Source organism: Quercus robur, chromosome 9, assembly GCF_932294415.1.
Source record: "Quercus robur chromosome 9, dhQueRobu3.1, whole genome shotgun sequence".
NCBI classification, from domain to species: domain Eukaryota; kingdom Viridiplantae; phylum Streptophyta; class Magnoliopsida; order Fagales; family Fagaceae; genus Quercus; species Quercus robur.
Genome location: NC_065542.1, coordinates 32,637,284 through 32,654,088, shown reverse-complemented (window position 1 = coordinate 32,654,088; position 16,805 = coordinate 32,637,284). Strand labels below are relative to the sequence as shown.

Sequence of the window (16,805 nt, the reverse complement as noted above, 5' to 3'; positions counted from 1 at the left end):
TTACCTAAATTGAGTCCTTAATTTTTTAGAACACGCTATCTCAAAATATATAATTTCCTTTCAAAGTATCAAAAAAAAAAAACCCTTTCTTTTGATATTTTCTTTGTACTTGTTTTGTAAAAGCTACTTTGATGTAAATTGCTCAATGTCCCTAGCACATGAGGTTAAGGGGAATTACGGTGTTTTTGTTTCAGTGTAAAATATTTTTCAGGTGAAAAATATTTTCATGTGAAAATATTTTCAAGAAAAAAAAATATTTTCAAGTGTTTGGCTGCATTATGAAAATTATTTTAGAAAATATTTTCAAGTGTTTAGTTGCATTCTAAAAATGTTATTTTCTTACTAGTTTCTCACATTTTTTCAACTATTTTCTCAGCTTCCAAACAAATTTCATAATAAAAATTTTCAATAATAAACTTAAAAGAAAAAAAAATCAAAACAAAACATCCATTGAACTCAAAAATTCGATGAAACGGAGAGAGAGGGAGGAAGAGAGAGTGATCGACAATTGACGGAAAGGGAGAGGTAGATTGAGAAAGAGAGAGATCGGGCATGGGTGGGTCATGGGTGCGATCTCACCAGTGCTAGGGGTGTGATCTGGGTAGTGTTGGGGTGCGACGAGACTGGTGCGATCTAGGGTTGGATGCAATGGTGCAATTTGGGGTTGTGGTGTGCACGATCTCACCGGCTCTACTCTCTCTTCTTGCACTTGGTTCTATTTTTTCTTTTTCTTTTTTTTTTCTTTTTTTTGTGGAAATGGTTTGAAGGTAAGCTTAGAGATGGGTTTTGGACCGTGGGGCGACACGATCTAGGCTGGCCGGAGCTTAGCTGAGGTGAGTTTGGATATGGGTTTTGGACCGTGTGGGGAGTGTGCTCAGGCTTTCTCTCTTCAAGTGTGATTTCCGGAAACACTACAAGAAAAACGGGCTATTGCGGCGGGCCAAAACCGCCGCTAAAGCCCAAAAAAGCGCCGCTAAAGGTACATGTGACCTATAGCGGCGGGTGCTATTGCGGCGGGCCGTCCCGTCAGTGTTGCAGTGCCGCTGTAGGTAGATTGCGGCGGTCGCGAAAAGCACCGCTATAGATGTACCATTTAGCGGCGGGTGAAGGTTTATTGCGGCGGGCATAAAACCGCCGCCATACGTGTTCAGAATTCGTGATATTTACTTTTAGCGGCGGGGTCATGCCCGCCGCTATTGGTGTCTACCTTTAGCGGCGGGCATACGGCGCCGCTATAGGCAATTAATCAAAATAAACGAATTGCACTTGTAGCGGCGGGTAGAAACGCCGCTATATGATTTGACCTTTAGCGGCGGGCGATAAGCGCCGCTATAGGTAATCATTTTAAACATAAAATGTGCACCTTTAGCGGCGTTTTTTGCCCGCCGCTATAGGTCTTTTTTTTTCTTTTTCTTTTTCTTTTTGTGGTGGGTTTTAAAACCACATTTCTATTACAAATAATCCTATAATAATTTTAGCCCTACTAAGACAATACCACAAATTTAACCAGATAACATCACAATTGTCTCAAAACCAACATTATATTAATATAGAAATATATTATTAAATACATAATATTGTCTTATAACCATCATCATAAAATTAACAAAAGAAAAGATGTGGTCATTTGTACACAGGAGTGCCATCACACATTGCATGATACAAGGAGTGCCTTCAATCCACATGTTAGGCAGATTCAATAAAATCATAATTAAAAAAAAGATCATCATTTTATTCCTTAAGCATTCTCATGGACATCCACACAACCAAGAGTAATATTTTGATAAATATCATTAAGCAACCAACACATATTTAAGTGTTTGCCAATGATACATGGCACTCAATGCTTGTTATAAAACCACATTAACAACTATGTTGAACTTAGGATACCTCATCAACTCGGCACAACAATTCTTGCAGCAAATTAATATTCACATTAAATTGAGAAACCAGTTATTCTAAACTCACATTTTGCATATAGGAAGTCCATCATTCCCTTCTCCAAATCCAGCTACACAACAATGAAAGAAATTGCATAAGTTAGGATTATAGTGCAAAGTTACCAAGTCAAAATACATAAAGTTATTATTTTTATCCATGCTTCCAGAACATATCCTTCAATGCATTAATGGGAAGAGAACAAGCTCTAGAATTGAATAAGGATTTCTATCTCATTCTTAGATTTTTTTTTTTTCCTTCTCAATTGGTAATTACACACATTCAGTAAGTCATGAACAATAAAAATTTCTCTCAAACTATGCATTTTTTTGAACCAAACCCATTCAAAATAAAATGGAATAAAACTACTAATCACTTACTTTATTCTAGATAGAGAAATTGATGAAATTAGTATCTACCAAAACCCGATATGGCAGTCCCATCAAGGTGTTGTAATTGAAGAAAAGTGCCGATGAAACCTTCAGCCTATATTGAACAAAATTAAACACATTACAACACAATATAAACCCTTAACAAATCCCAAAGCTCCTATACCCAAAATTTAACACCAAAAATCTATATATATATATATATATATATAGACTTTTATAAATACTTAAAAAATTCAAAGGAAAACTAGATAAATAACAATGGTAAGTTACATATGTTTTTGAGGGTCAAAACATAGTTGCAGAAGCACCCTAAGTATGTCTTACAACCATGGTACCATACCTATTTCCTTTTTGAAACAAACACCAAAAACAAACAAACAAAAAAAGCATGTTAACATATGGTTAACAAGAACTATAAATGAGTAATCGTTGCCTTGAATCATTGGGATATAACTTAGAGTAGAATGTCACCCAGCCATCAAGTCTAGATTTTCTAATATAGCCACATCACATGCTCCCCACCCCCCCCCCCCCCCCAATATCCAATATATATATAATGCATAAGAATCATGCACCTTCAAATGACAATCAATAGCAACTACAAGTACATATTTTGAGAGACAGAAAGAGATGTGTAGGTTATGTCAAAGACTCGAAGGTAGAAGATAAGTGCGTGTGAGAAAGAGAAGTGGTCATACGTGTTCCCTATGGCCCTAGAGACCTAGGACCTACCTCATTTGCCAATCTTTTCTAATCAACTATTTTGTCTTTGTATTTATCTGAGAGCTTCTCTTTCACACCTGTGCTCCTGTGAGACAAGCAAGATTAAAGGGAAAGTAACTAATAACAAAGAAGGTACAATTACAAACACTAAATCCAGAACTGATTTCACAAACTGAATGTGATAATTGATGTTCACATTATTGTACGACACAAGCTCAAATCTAGGGGAAAAAGTTTACCATCCCCAAGATAGATGAACTGTCTCTTACCCTCCACAGGCTCAGCTTGGATTCTTTCAATTATTAGCCCCTAGTGCCACACAAAACCCAATTAGCCAAAATTCAGAAAAATATAAATTTATAAACTCACAAACATAGACAACCACATAGTCAATGGCTAGAGAAATTTTTACATCAATATACCATACATGGGGTCACAAAGAAAACTAAAACCTGTTCCAATACATATTCTCTATAAAAAAATTATATTATTCTACTTACTTTTGCAACAATCAAGAATGAAAGGGAATAATAAGGTGGGTCATCGGTCACACATTTGGACAAAAGAAAAATGTTTGTTTATATTATGTGGAACTGTGAATTCAACAAGGTGGGTTCCCTAGCTTTTATTGTTAGTTTAGATTATTAGAATTTTCAGTCTCAAACTAGCTTCTTTGTTCACACCTGTTTTACACGATTTCAAGTCCGCTCCAAAACAATTTTATCAACAACAAAAAATTAGGCACAATTCTGAACAGGTGAAAAAACGCGTCTAAATAACTACCAATGGCTCCTCTACTTACAAATTATGGTTCAAGCGATTAATAAACCGATTTCACGGACAATGAAAATATGGTAATCATTAAGTAATCACATCACAATTCACAAGGGTGTTATTTCACAACTCACAAAGAACTCATATTTTTCATTTCATGGGATTCGAATGCCATCAAATGAAAAATAAAGTAAATTAAAAAAAATAAAATTAAAAAAAAATAATTAAAAAAACGAAGAGAAAAAGCACATACAGTGTTAAGAAAAGTTAGAAGTTAACAAACAGCAAGAATGAAAAAGGAGATGATGAGATGATAATTGCAAAGGTAGCAATAAGAGCAACAAAGGAGATGATGACAACAAAAGTAAGAGTGGCAGCAAGAAATGGATAGATAACAAGAGTGATGATGGAAGCAAAGATAATAGCAATCAGAGTTTAAATTTAATTAGAAATCTGAATGTAAAAACAATGCACCTGAACCAATCAAAATTTCCCAGACTGTACGGATGCAATTCTCAATTCAATCTTTTCTTTCTTATCAATATCAGACGCAAATTCAATTTTGATCACGATTTGATTTCTATCCTTTTTTTCTTGCTCATTCTAAACAATTCAAAAATTCAATTCAATTCCAGTCTACTTCAATGTTGGGCCTACTTTTTTTTGGTGGGTTCCTACAAATCCTTTTGTATTTTGGCCCATTTAGTGAGTTGACTGTTTTGGATCATCAAATTACTGTTTTACAATAATTCCAACTCACTAGTCACTACAATACTTCACCTTGTTCACAACATGCTCATACCCCAATCCCCAAACAACCCCCAACAAAAAGGAAATAAAACGCAAAATATTCACAATGAAATTAAGAATAAATATATCCATACACTTAAGAAAATGTTAATCAAAGCATTTCACTAAAGAGTATACAAAACGAGTTAATGCATACAACTTAGTCATCCAGCAATCAGGCCAAAAGATCCTTAACTTTAACTTTACCTCTTCAGTCCCTTGAAACAAAAGGAACCATCAGTGTTTATTTCACCTCTAGAATAGAAAAAGACTTGAAACCTCCAGCAATCCTTCCTCTGAAATGCAAAAAAAAAAAAGCTTGTTCTATCCGCCCAATCCTCAAAAGATTACATGCTACTAAAGCAACGAAAGAAAAAGATATTTATATATATATATATATATATTTTTTTTTTATAAGAAAGAAATTTATATACTACATGGAAAAAAACGAGGATATGGATAACTTACAATAAGACACATTCTTCATTCACTACGGGCAAGAAATGGCAAGAAAAAAGATTATTAAATAGACTTATTATAATTTTCAATCGAGAAATGACAGTATAAATGAATAAAGGCAAATTAAACAACCAAATTGAACCCAATACAAACTATGATAAGGTCTTAACATCACCAAACACCAATTTCTCAAAATCTATGCTATAGTAATTATTAAAAGATTTGTCGCGATAGCAATGCAACTGATCACATTGTGGCTATCCTAAGTGTCCAATATATCAGTGACCGCAAAATTTCATGCTAAAGATTGCAATTAGAATATATCACAGTACTTTTAAGTTAGATACACAGTACTTTGATTTAATCCATAAGAAAAAGATAACAAAAAATTTATTTAAGTTCCCAAACAACAAACAAAATCTGTCATGTTTATCAATATACACCACTTATACCTATGTCAAGGAAAACCAGCAAGTAAATTTTTATCCTATTGATTGTTGAGAATTTGTAGAAAGAAAATAAATGTGAAAATTTGAATTTAAATAGCATATTGTTTTTCAGTTTATTTAAAAAAGGGGATTGTTTGGTAAATTAAAAAAGTGAACTTTGAAATGATTTTGGCTGAGCCTAATGTGATACCTGAAAAAATCTAACTAATAAATAATACCTGAAAAATCAAGCACAACCACCAAATACATTAAATCAACTAATAAACAAAGAAAGGGCTTTACTTCTCTATATATAAAACTACATCAGACTAAACACTTTTAATCTGATCCAAAATAACATTTAAAAAAAAAAAAAAAAACCCTTTTACTTTATTATTAGTGCATCCATCCTCACTAAAGCATTTTATCAAACAATACGAATTTCCTTTCTACATATGAATGTATATGTCAATTTATAAAATCAAAACAAAACAAAATAAAACACATATGTAAATAGAAAAATTCAGAAAATAAATTCAAAACAAGAGAAGAAAACCTTCTTGCAACGTCAGGTGTTAAAAGTGGAGAGAACTTCGGACACCGGTGGTTGGAAACGGTTTTGGGCGTTTTCTGACGAGAGAAAGGTCGATCTCGTTGGAACTGTTGATAATCGACAGTGTATCAATACACACAAAAATTAACAAAATCCACACAATAAACACTCTCAGATTTTCGTTAATCTTCGTTTTTTTTAAAGCATGATGAAGAGGGCCAAGTATGGAAGAGGGAGGCATGGAAGATGGAACTCAGAGAGAAGAAAAGAAAAGAAGGAGGGTGAGGGCGTGAGGCGGCTGAAGAGAAATGAGAGAGTAGGGTTTTTTTTTTTATGTTTTAAGCTGATGTAAAACGACGTAGTTTTGTAGGAGAGAAAAAATTAAAATAATAATATGCTTTCAGCAAGGTTCGAACCTGGGCCAAACATAGTTAGACGCGAGTTTTACCACTGGACTAGTGGTACACATTCCTTAACATGTTGTACATAATTATATTTAATACATATAAGTTGGTTTGATAGAAACTTAAAAATGAAAAAAGGCGGTTCTGAAGGTTCGAACCTGGGACATGAAGTTGAAACACAAACCAGAGAAACACTAAGGCAACATACATTTTACAATCATACTTTACCTATAATAATATATATAGTCCTTATCATAATAATAATAGTAATAATAATAATAAAATAAAAATAAATAAAAAACGTTTTTGGTCTTTTTATTAGTCATCAAGGGTATTTTGGTATTTTTTCAGGAATTGGGTATTTTGGTCATTTTCAGGTTTTGGGAGTGTTTCGGTTGTTATAATTTACTAATTAATAACAATATAATTAATACTTCCAATTATGTAATATATTTTAATACTACAAATTAATTGAGTATAATTTAATAATTAATAAGAGTTAATATAATACTTCAAATTATTAAAATATAATTTAACACCACAAATTAATAAAATGAAATATATTATTTAATAAAAATATATTTTAATAATTCAATATCTTCTTAACATGCATACCAATTTTCATGTCAATTGCATGTAATTTACCATTTGATCTTTAAACTAATCTTTTATGCGTTATTTTAAACTACAAAAACTTGAATTTAAACAATTGACTGATGACATGACTATTAATCTTTGATCACCTTGAAATTTTGTAAGCATGAAAAATATATGAAGATAATGCAATCTAATGGTAGATTTGTCTAAATTCACATTGAATTAAGAAATATAGGGTTGGGTTCAAGTTACACGTGATGTAACTCTAAAAAATGTTACACCAACATATAATTTATTGTTGAATTCATATTTTGAAAATCCAACCGTTGGATCCCATTTTCTATATGTTCTTAACATGCATGCCAATTTTCATGCCAATCAGATGTAATTTACCATTTGATCTTTAAATTCATCTTTTATGCATTATTTTAAACTACAAAAACTTGAATTTAAACAATTGATTGATGACATGACTATTAATCTTTGATCACCTTGAAATTTTGTAAGCATGAAAAATATATGAAGATAATGTAATCTAACGGTAGATTTGTCAAAATTCACAACGAATTAAGAAATATAGGGTTGAGTTCAAGTTACACGTGATATAACTCTAAAAAATGTTACACCAACCAATAACTTATTGTTAAATTAATATTTTGAAAATCCAACCGCTGGATCACATTTTCTATATGTTCTTAACGTGCATACCAATTTTCATGCCAATCGGATGTAATTTACCATTTGATCATCAAACTCTTTTTATGCGTTATTTTAAACTACAAAAACTTAAATTTAAACAATTGATTGATGACATGGCTATTAATTTTTGATCACCTTGAAATTTTGTAAGCAAGAAAACTATATGAAGATAATGTAATCTAACGGTAGATTTGTCAAAGTTCACATTGAATTAAAAAATATAGGGTTAAGTTCAAGTTACACTTTTTGTAACTCTAAAAAATGTTACACCAGCTAATAACTTATTGTTGAATTCATATTTTGCAAATCCAACCGTCGGATCACATTTTCTATATGTTCTTAACGTGCATGCCAATTTTCATGTCAATCGGATATAATTTACCATTTGATCTTTAAACTCTTTTTATGCGTTATTTTAAACTACAAAAACTTGAATTTAAACAATTAATTGATGACATAACTATTAATCTCTGATCACCTTCAAATTTTGTAAGCATGAAAAATATATGAAGATAATATAATCTAACGGTAGATTTCTCAAAATTCACATTAAATTAAGAAATATAAGGTTGGGTTCAAGTTACACTTGATGTAACTTTAAAAAATGTCACGAGAACCAATAACTTATTGTTGAATTCATATTTTGCAAATCCAACCACTGGATCACATTTTCTATATGTTCTTAACGTGCATGCCAATTTTCATGTCAATCGGATGTAATTTAACATTTGATCTTTAAACTCTTTTTATGCGTTATTTTAAACTACAAAAATTTGAATTTAAACAATTAATTGATGACATAACTATTAATCTCTGATCACCTTCAAATTTTTTAAGCATGAAAAATATATGAAGATAATATAATCTAACGGTAGATTTCTCAAAATTCACATTAAATTAAGAAATATAAGGTTGGGTTCAAGTTACACTTGATGTAACTTTAAAAAATGTCACGAGAACCAATAACTTATTGTTGAATTCATATTTTGCAAATCCAACCACTGGATCACATTTTCTATATGTTCTTAACGTGCATGCCAATTTTCATGTCAATCGGATGTAATTTAACATTTGATCTTTAAACTCTTTTTATGCGTTATTTTAAACTACAAAAATTTGAATTTAAACAATTAATTGATGACATAACTATTAATCTCTGATCACCTTCAAATTTTTTAAGCATGAAAAATATATGAAGATAATATAATCTAACGGTAGATTTCTCAAAATTCACATTAAATTAAGAAATATAAGGTTGGGTTCAAGTTACACTTGATGTAACTTTAAAAAATGTCACGAGAACCAATAACTTATTGTTGAATTCATATTTTGCAAATCCAACCGCTGGATCACATTTTCTATATGTTCTTAACGTGCATGCCAATTTTCATGTCAATCGGATGTAATTTACCATTTGATCTTTAAACTCTTTTTATGCGTTATTTTAAACTACAAAAACTTGAATTTAAACAATTGATTGATGACATGACTATTAATCTTTGATCACCTTGAAATTTTGTAAGCATGAAAAATATATAAAGATAATGCAATCTAACGGTAGATTTGTCAAAATTCACATTGAATTAAGAAATATAGGGTTGGGTTCAAGTTACACGTGATGTAACTCTAAAAAATGTTACACCAACATATAATTTATTGTTGAATTTTATATTTTGAAAATCCAACCGTTGGATCACATTTTATATATGTTCTTAACATGCATGCCAATTTTCATGCCAATCGGATGTAATTTACCATTTGATCTTTAAATTCATCTTTTATGCGTGATTTTAAACTACAAAAACTTGAATTTAAACAATTGATTGATGACATGGCTATTGATCTTTGATCACCTTGAAATTTTGTAAGCATGAAAAATATATGAAGATAATGTAATCTAACGGTATATTTGTCAAAATTCACAACGAATTAAGAAATATAGGGTTGAGTTCAAGTTACACGTGATATAACTCTAAAAAATGTTACACTAACCAATAACTTTTTGTTGAATTCATATTTTGAAAATCCAACCGTTGGATCACATTTTCTATATGTTTTTAACATGCATGCCAATTTTCTTGCCAATCAGATGTAAATTACCCTTTCATCTTTAAACTAATCTTTTATGCATTATTTTAAACTTCGAAAACTTGAATTTAAACAATTGATTGATGACATAGCTATAAATCTCTGATCACATTGAAATTTTGTAAGCATGAAAAATATATGAAAATAATGTAATCTAACGGTAGATTTGTCAAAATTCACATCGAATTAAGAAATATAGGGTTAGGTTCAAGTTACACTTGTTGTAACTCTAAAAAATGTTACACCAACTAATAACTTATTGTTGAATTCATATTTTTCAAATCCAACCGCTGGATCACATTTTCTATATGTTCTTAACGTACATGCCAATTTTCATGTCAATCGGATGTAATTTACCATTTGATCTTTAAACTCTTTTTATGCGTTATTTTAAACTACAAAAACTTGAATTTAAACAATTAATTGATGACATGACTATTAATCTCTGATCACCTTCAAATTTTTTAAGCATGAAAAATATATGAAGATAATATAATCTATCGGTAGATTTCTCAAAATTCACATCAAATTAAGAAATATAAGGTTGGGTTCAAGTTACACTTAATGTAACTTTAAAAAATGTCACGAGAACCAATAACTTATTGTTGAATTCATATTTTGAAAATCCAACCATTGGATCACATTTTCTATTTTCTCTTAACATGCATGCCAATTTTCATGTCAATCGGGTGTAATTTACCATTTTAACTTTAAACTCATCTTTTATACGTTATTTTGAACTATAAAAACTTGAATTTAAACAATTGATTGATGACATAGCTATAAATCTCTGATCACATTGAAATTTTGTAAGCATAAAAAATATATGAAGATAATGTAATCTAACGGTAGATTTGTCAAAATTCACATTGAATTAAGAAATATAGGGTTGGGTTCAAGTTATACTTGATGTAACTCTAAAAAATGTCACACTAACCAATAACTTTTTGTTGAATTCATATTTTGAAAATCCAACCGTTGGATCACATTTTCTATATGTTTTTAACATGCATGCCAATTTGCTTGCCAATCGGATGTAAATTACCCTTTCATCTTTAAACTAATCTTTTATACATTATTTTAAACTTCGAAAACTTGAATTTAAACAATTGATTACTGACATAGCTATAAATCTCTGATCACATTGAAATTTTGTAAGCATGAAAAATATATGAAGATAATGTAATTTAACGGTAGATTTGTCAAAATTCACATCAAATTAAGAAATATAGGGTTGGGTTCAAGTTACACTTGATGTAACTCTAAAAAATGTAACACCAACCAATAACTTATTGTTGAATTCATATTTTGAGAATCCAACTGTTGGATCACATTTTCTATATGTTTTTAACATGCATGCCAATTATCTTGCCAATTGGATGTAATTTACCCTTTGATCTTTAAACTCATCTTTTATGCGTTATTTTAAACTATGAAAACTTGAATTAAACAATTGATTGATGACATGGCTATTAATCTTTGATCACCTTAAAATTTTTTACGCATGAAAAATATATGAAGATAATGTAATCTATCGGTAGATTTGTTAAAATTCACATCAAATTAAGAAATATAGGGTTGGGTTCAAGTTACACTTGATGTAACTCTAAAGAATGTTACACTAACCAATAACTTATTGTTGAATTCATATTTTGAAAATCTAACCGTTGGATCATATTTTCTATTTTTTCTTAACATGCATGCCAATTTTCATGCCAATCAGGTATAATTTACCATTTGATATTTAAACTCATCTTTTATGTGTTATTTTAAATTACAAAAACTTGAATTTAAATAATTAATTGATGACATGACTATTAATCTTTAATCACCTTGAAATTTTGTATGCTTGAAAAATATATGAAGATAATGTAATCTGACGGTAGATTTTTCAAAATTCACATTGAATTAAGAAATATAGGGTTGGGTTCAAGTTATACTTGATGTAACTCTAAAAAAGATTACACCAACTAATAACTTATCGTTGAATTCATATTTTTAAAATCCAACCGTTGGATCACATTATATATTTGTTCTTAACATGCATGCCAATTTTCATGCCTATCGGGTGTAATTTACCATTTGATCTTTAACTCATCTTTTATGCGTTATTTTAAATTACAAAAACTTGAATTTAAACAATTGATTGATGACATAACTATTAATTTTTGATCACCTTGAAATTTTGTATGCGTAAAAAATATATGTAGATAATGTAATCTAACGGTAGATTTGTCAAAATTCACATCGAATTAAGAAATATAGCGTTGGGTTCAAGTTACACTTGATGTAACTCTAAAAAATGTTACACCAACCAATAACTTATTGTTGAATTCATATTTTGAAAATCCGACCGTTTGATCACATTTTCTATATGTTCTTAACGTGCATGCCAATTTTCATGCTAATCGAGTGTAATTTACCATTTAATCTTTAAAATCATCTTTTATGTGTTATTTTAAATTATAAAAACTTGAATTTAAACAATTGATTGATGACATGACTATTAGTTTTTTATTACCTTGAAATTTTGTATGCTTGAAAAATATATGAAGATAATGTAATCTAACGGTAGATTTGTGAAAATTCACATCGAATTAAGAAATATAGCGTTGGGTTCAAGTTACACTTGATGAAACTTTAAAAAATGTTACACCAACCAATAACTTATTGTTGAATTCGTATTTTAAAAATCCAACCGTTGGATCACATTTTCTATTTTTTTTTAACATGCATGCCAATTTTCATGCCAATCGGGTGTAATTTACCATTTGATCTTTAAACTCATCTTTTATGCGTTATTTTAAATTACAAAAACTTGAATTTAAATAATTAATTGATAACATGACTATTAATCTTTGATCACCTTAAAATTTTGTATGCATGAAAAATATATGAAGATAATGTAATCTAACGGTACATTTGTCAAAATTCACATCGAATTAAGAAATATATCGTTGGGTTCTAGTTACACTTGATGTAACTCTAAAAAATGTTACACCAACCAATAACTTATTGTTGAATTCAAATTTTGAAAATCCAACCGTTGGATCATATTTTCTATATGTTCTTAACATGTATGCCAATTTTCATGCCAATCGGGTGTAATTTACTATTTGATCTTTAAATGGGAAGACGAAAAAATTGAGGGAAATTTAAATGTCTATTGCGGCGGTCCAACCCGCCGCAAAAAGGAGTACATATTGCGGCGGGTCAATCACCCGCCGCTATATCTAAGATTAATGCCGCTAAAACGGGTCTATTGCGGCGGGTCATTCGCCCGCCGCTGTAGTCTGCCGCAAAATATTTGAGCTATTGCGGCGGTTCATTAACCCGCCGCTATATCTAAGCTGAATGCCACTAAAGCAGGTCTATTGCGGCGGGTCATTGGCCCGCCGCTGTAGTACGCCGCAAAATACTAGAGCTATTGCGGCGGCCATATGGAACGCCGCAATAGATCTCATGTACAGCGGCGGGCCAAAAAAGCGCCGCAATAGGCGACATATAGCGGCGGTTTTTGCACCCGCCGCAATAGGCCCGCCGCAATTGCTCAGTTTTCTTGTAGTGAAATTGTTTGAAGGTAAAATCAAAGCGTAAATGATTTTACACTCAAAGTGGCTTATTTTTTGGTCAAAGCATAAATGATTTTCCATTGACCGTATTTTCCGTAACTACCAAACATACACAAGGGTGTAAAATAATTTCCTAAAAGTGTTTTTAGGTGAAACAAACACACCCTTAGATGAGGAAATAACACGTGTACATTTTTATTTTTTTATCCACATAATCCACAAATATGTCAATACATAAATGTTGTTGTACTTCAAAAAAATGTATGTCTTCATCTTCTTCTTGCATTTCTTTTTTTTTTTTACCAAATTAATATTTCAACACATGGTCCAAGTTATTTATTTTATACCTCTCATATCCAAGGTGAAAGTTTTGCAAAATTTTGACTTTTGAAGGAAAGTTTTCAATATAAGGAAGGAATAGGTCATAATGCCCATCAAAATGAACCAAGAACCACCAAGAAATTCCTTAAAATTGCGTTTGGATACTTGGATTTAGATTTGAATTTTAAATTGATGGATTTAAAATGCCTTAATTCTAAATCTATAAGTATTGAAGTTTTATGAATTTCTAAAATTCTATGAGTTTAGAAGTTATTTCAAATTCAATAATTTTAAGGTTTAAAATCCTTGGTATATTTGTTAAATCCAAATTCTTAACCATTTTTAAACTATTTAAACAAGGTATTTAGATTTTAATCATCCAACCAAATTCATATACTCAAATCCTATCATCTAAACACACCATTAAATATTCATATACTCAAATCCTGTCATCTAAACACACCATTAAATATCACATTCGATGAAGAAAAAAACTATGAAAAACGTGATGCATGTGAAAGATTACGTCTCACTGGGGACAGGCTGGAATTAATGGTCTCAAAAATCATTTAGTATGCTGTTTGGGCAAATGAAACATTGAGAAGACATTTCATCAAATAAAAAAAAAAGCATTGAGAAGAAAACACAACGACAGAAAGAGTTGTGGCATGCATGAGAATAAAAAATTAAGGTGTGTCTTTAACATGCATGTTTACTATGTGAAGTAAGGACATATGGAAGTTAAATAGTAGGGTAGGTGTGTTGTTAGGACAAAACTATAGCTTGAGAGTCTTAGATGCATGTGAAACACTTGGGAAGGTATCTATGCATGAGAATAAAAAATTAAGGTGTGTCTTTAACTTGTTTACTATGTGAAGTAAGGACATATGGAAGTTAAATAGTAGGGTAGGTGTGTTGTTAGGACAAAACTATAGCTTGAGAGTCTTAGATGCATGTGAAACACTTGGGAAGGTATCTTCAGATAGGGATGGAACCACGTTTTTAATTTAGATTTTTTCTCAATAGCACATATAATTATTAAAACAAAACTAACATTTTTAATTTAGATTTCTTAAAATTACATTTCATTTCCACTTCAAAGTTAAGTTAGTCCAAAGAGAGACCTTAAAAATTGAAATAATCAAATGGCTTACACCTATGGCCCCTTCCGAAAACATAATAATAATAATAATGCCTACACTACTGTATTGAAGGTGTTGACTACCTCAAAAAATATTGCCAACTCTTCCTCAAACCACCAGGACCTCAAGATCTTTGATGCGATGGTTTAAGGGCTTTTACCCATGTCCCTTTCCTCTCTCTCTCTCTCTCTCTCTCTCTCTCTGTGAAAGTAATTTATATATTAAAAAAAAAGTAATTTTTTTTGGTTTATTTATTTTATTTTATTTGAAAAATCTTAAATTTTTTAGGATTGAAAAATCAGTTAACTATGTTTGTCTGTTTGGGTGTTGATATAGCAAAGAGAATGAAGAATGGATTTTGTTTAGAAAATCATCATTTTTTTAATGTTTTTTTTGTTGAGTAAAACATAAAGTTGGTTATATTTCAGATAAGGTCAAATTAAATGTACTTTTTTGTGTCAAATAATTTGGTTATTGCATTTTTTTTTTTTTTCAAAGTTAGATTTTCCTCTTATCGTCATAGTCATCAATTTGTCATTTTGTTTTATGGTTCTCAAAGAATTTTTTTTTATATTTATATTTATATTATTTGTGTTTGGAATTAGGTGCCAAATTGGATATCATGAATAGCATAATTTTACTTTTATATAGAATATAGCGTAGCTTGGCTTGAGAGTTAAGGGAAATTGCTGCAAAAAATTTAGTACTCACTGAGTGATTATTAACTTGAAATGCATTAAAAATATTTATTGTATATTAGGTTCATGATCAGGACTAAGACGGCGCTTGAAGGTTCAAACAATAATTTTAGCGGACTCAAATGCAATTCCAAGAAGTATAGGAATATATGGGATTCCAATTAATGGATCTTGATCTAGGGTGTGGGCATTGTTGTTGATAGCGGTGGTGACAACAATGGTTGATGAGGATTGTAGATTGCGACTCTGAGTCCATGTTAAAAAGTAAAATGATTTTGAAAGAGAGAATCAAATAGAGCGAAAAAGAATTGTGAGTTAGAGAGAGTTAGGAAAATAAAATGTTTTCCTAATGACATATGCCCAGAATGAAAAATCTCAAATAGTCACGTTTCATTCAGAAAATAGAGGCACAAACACTCTTATCACTTATCAGCACTCTCTAGTCTCAAGGTTCCATCACTAGGTCTTAAGTCTTGGCCTGTGGACATAGTGTAGAATATTTCTACCCACCGGGAAGCCATTGGAGATCGTGGTGGCTGTAGAGGTCTGGGGAAGAGTTGTGGTAGATCCATTTTCGTTGGACTAAAGTTTTTTAATACGGTTTAATACTAAATCCAAGAGGTATGAACCAAATTCTATATTTTTTGTTTGAGAATATATTCATATGCTTTTTCCTTTATTGAATTTGAAAAACTAACGATGTGTGTAAGGAATGGAGGGGTTTCCCTCAGCCATGTGCGTGGGGTATCAAATTCCCATATGCATGCACCCATGTCTAGCCATGCTACAGGCAGCTACAACTATTGTACCTGTGATACATTATACAGATACATTATACAGAATACAGTAAAGTGATTCAAATTTCAACCTTAACAAGTATAGTCCTAGCTTCCTCTATAGTTGCTGTCTTTGGGTCCCTTGTACAACAATGGAAGGCAATTTTTTGCTTTCTGACGATTCAAGCCCTCTGAGCAACGACACTGATTCGCATTCGGAACTCAAGGCAAACGAATATTCCTTTTCCCCCAGGGCCCATGATGCCAACAACTGTCATAGTACTCTAAAAAACCAAGAAATGTACCTTTTTTATGGTACGTAAAATGTGAGATACATATATATATATAATATATATATATATATAATGTTGTAACTTGTAAGGGCATTTGCATAAGGCTAATCAAAGTAGTATGATGCTAAAAATTTAAGTGTGCACAAGTAAAAACACCAC

At 30.9% G+C, this 16,805-nt stretch overlaps 1 long non-coding RNA gene across 5 annotated transcripts; it reads right to left on the bottom strand.

The window, feature by feature from the left end:
• Positions 1 to 1,711: 1,711 nt before the first annotated feature.
• LOC126701270 (uncharacterized) lies at positions 1,712 to 6,380 on the bottom strand. Of its 5 annotated transcripts, XR_007647270.1 has the most exons (7): positions 6,060 to 6,380; positions 5,085 to 5,106; positions 4,824 to 4,912; positions 3,293 to 3,362; positions 3,029 to 3,138; positions 2,319 to 2,424; positions 1,712 to 2,011 (listed from the first exon to the last, which is right to left on the bottom strand). It is a non-coding gene; the product is annotated as an uncharacterized LOC126701270 (long non-coding RNA). The 5 variants fall into 5 exon arrangements; XR_007647269.1 differs by lacking the exon at positions 5,085 to 5,106 and having other exon boundaries at positions 2,601 to 3,138; XR_007647266.1 differs by lacking the exon at positions 5,085 to 5,106.
• Positions 6,381 to 16,805: the final 10,425 nt, after the last annotated feature.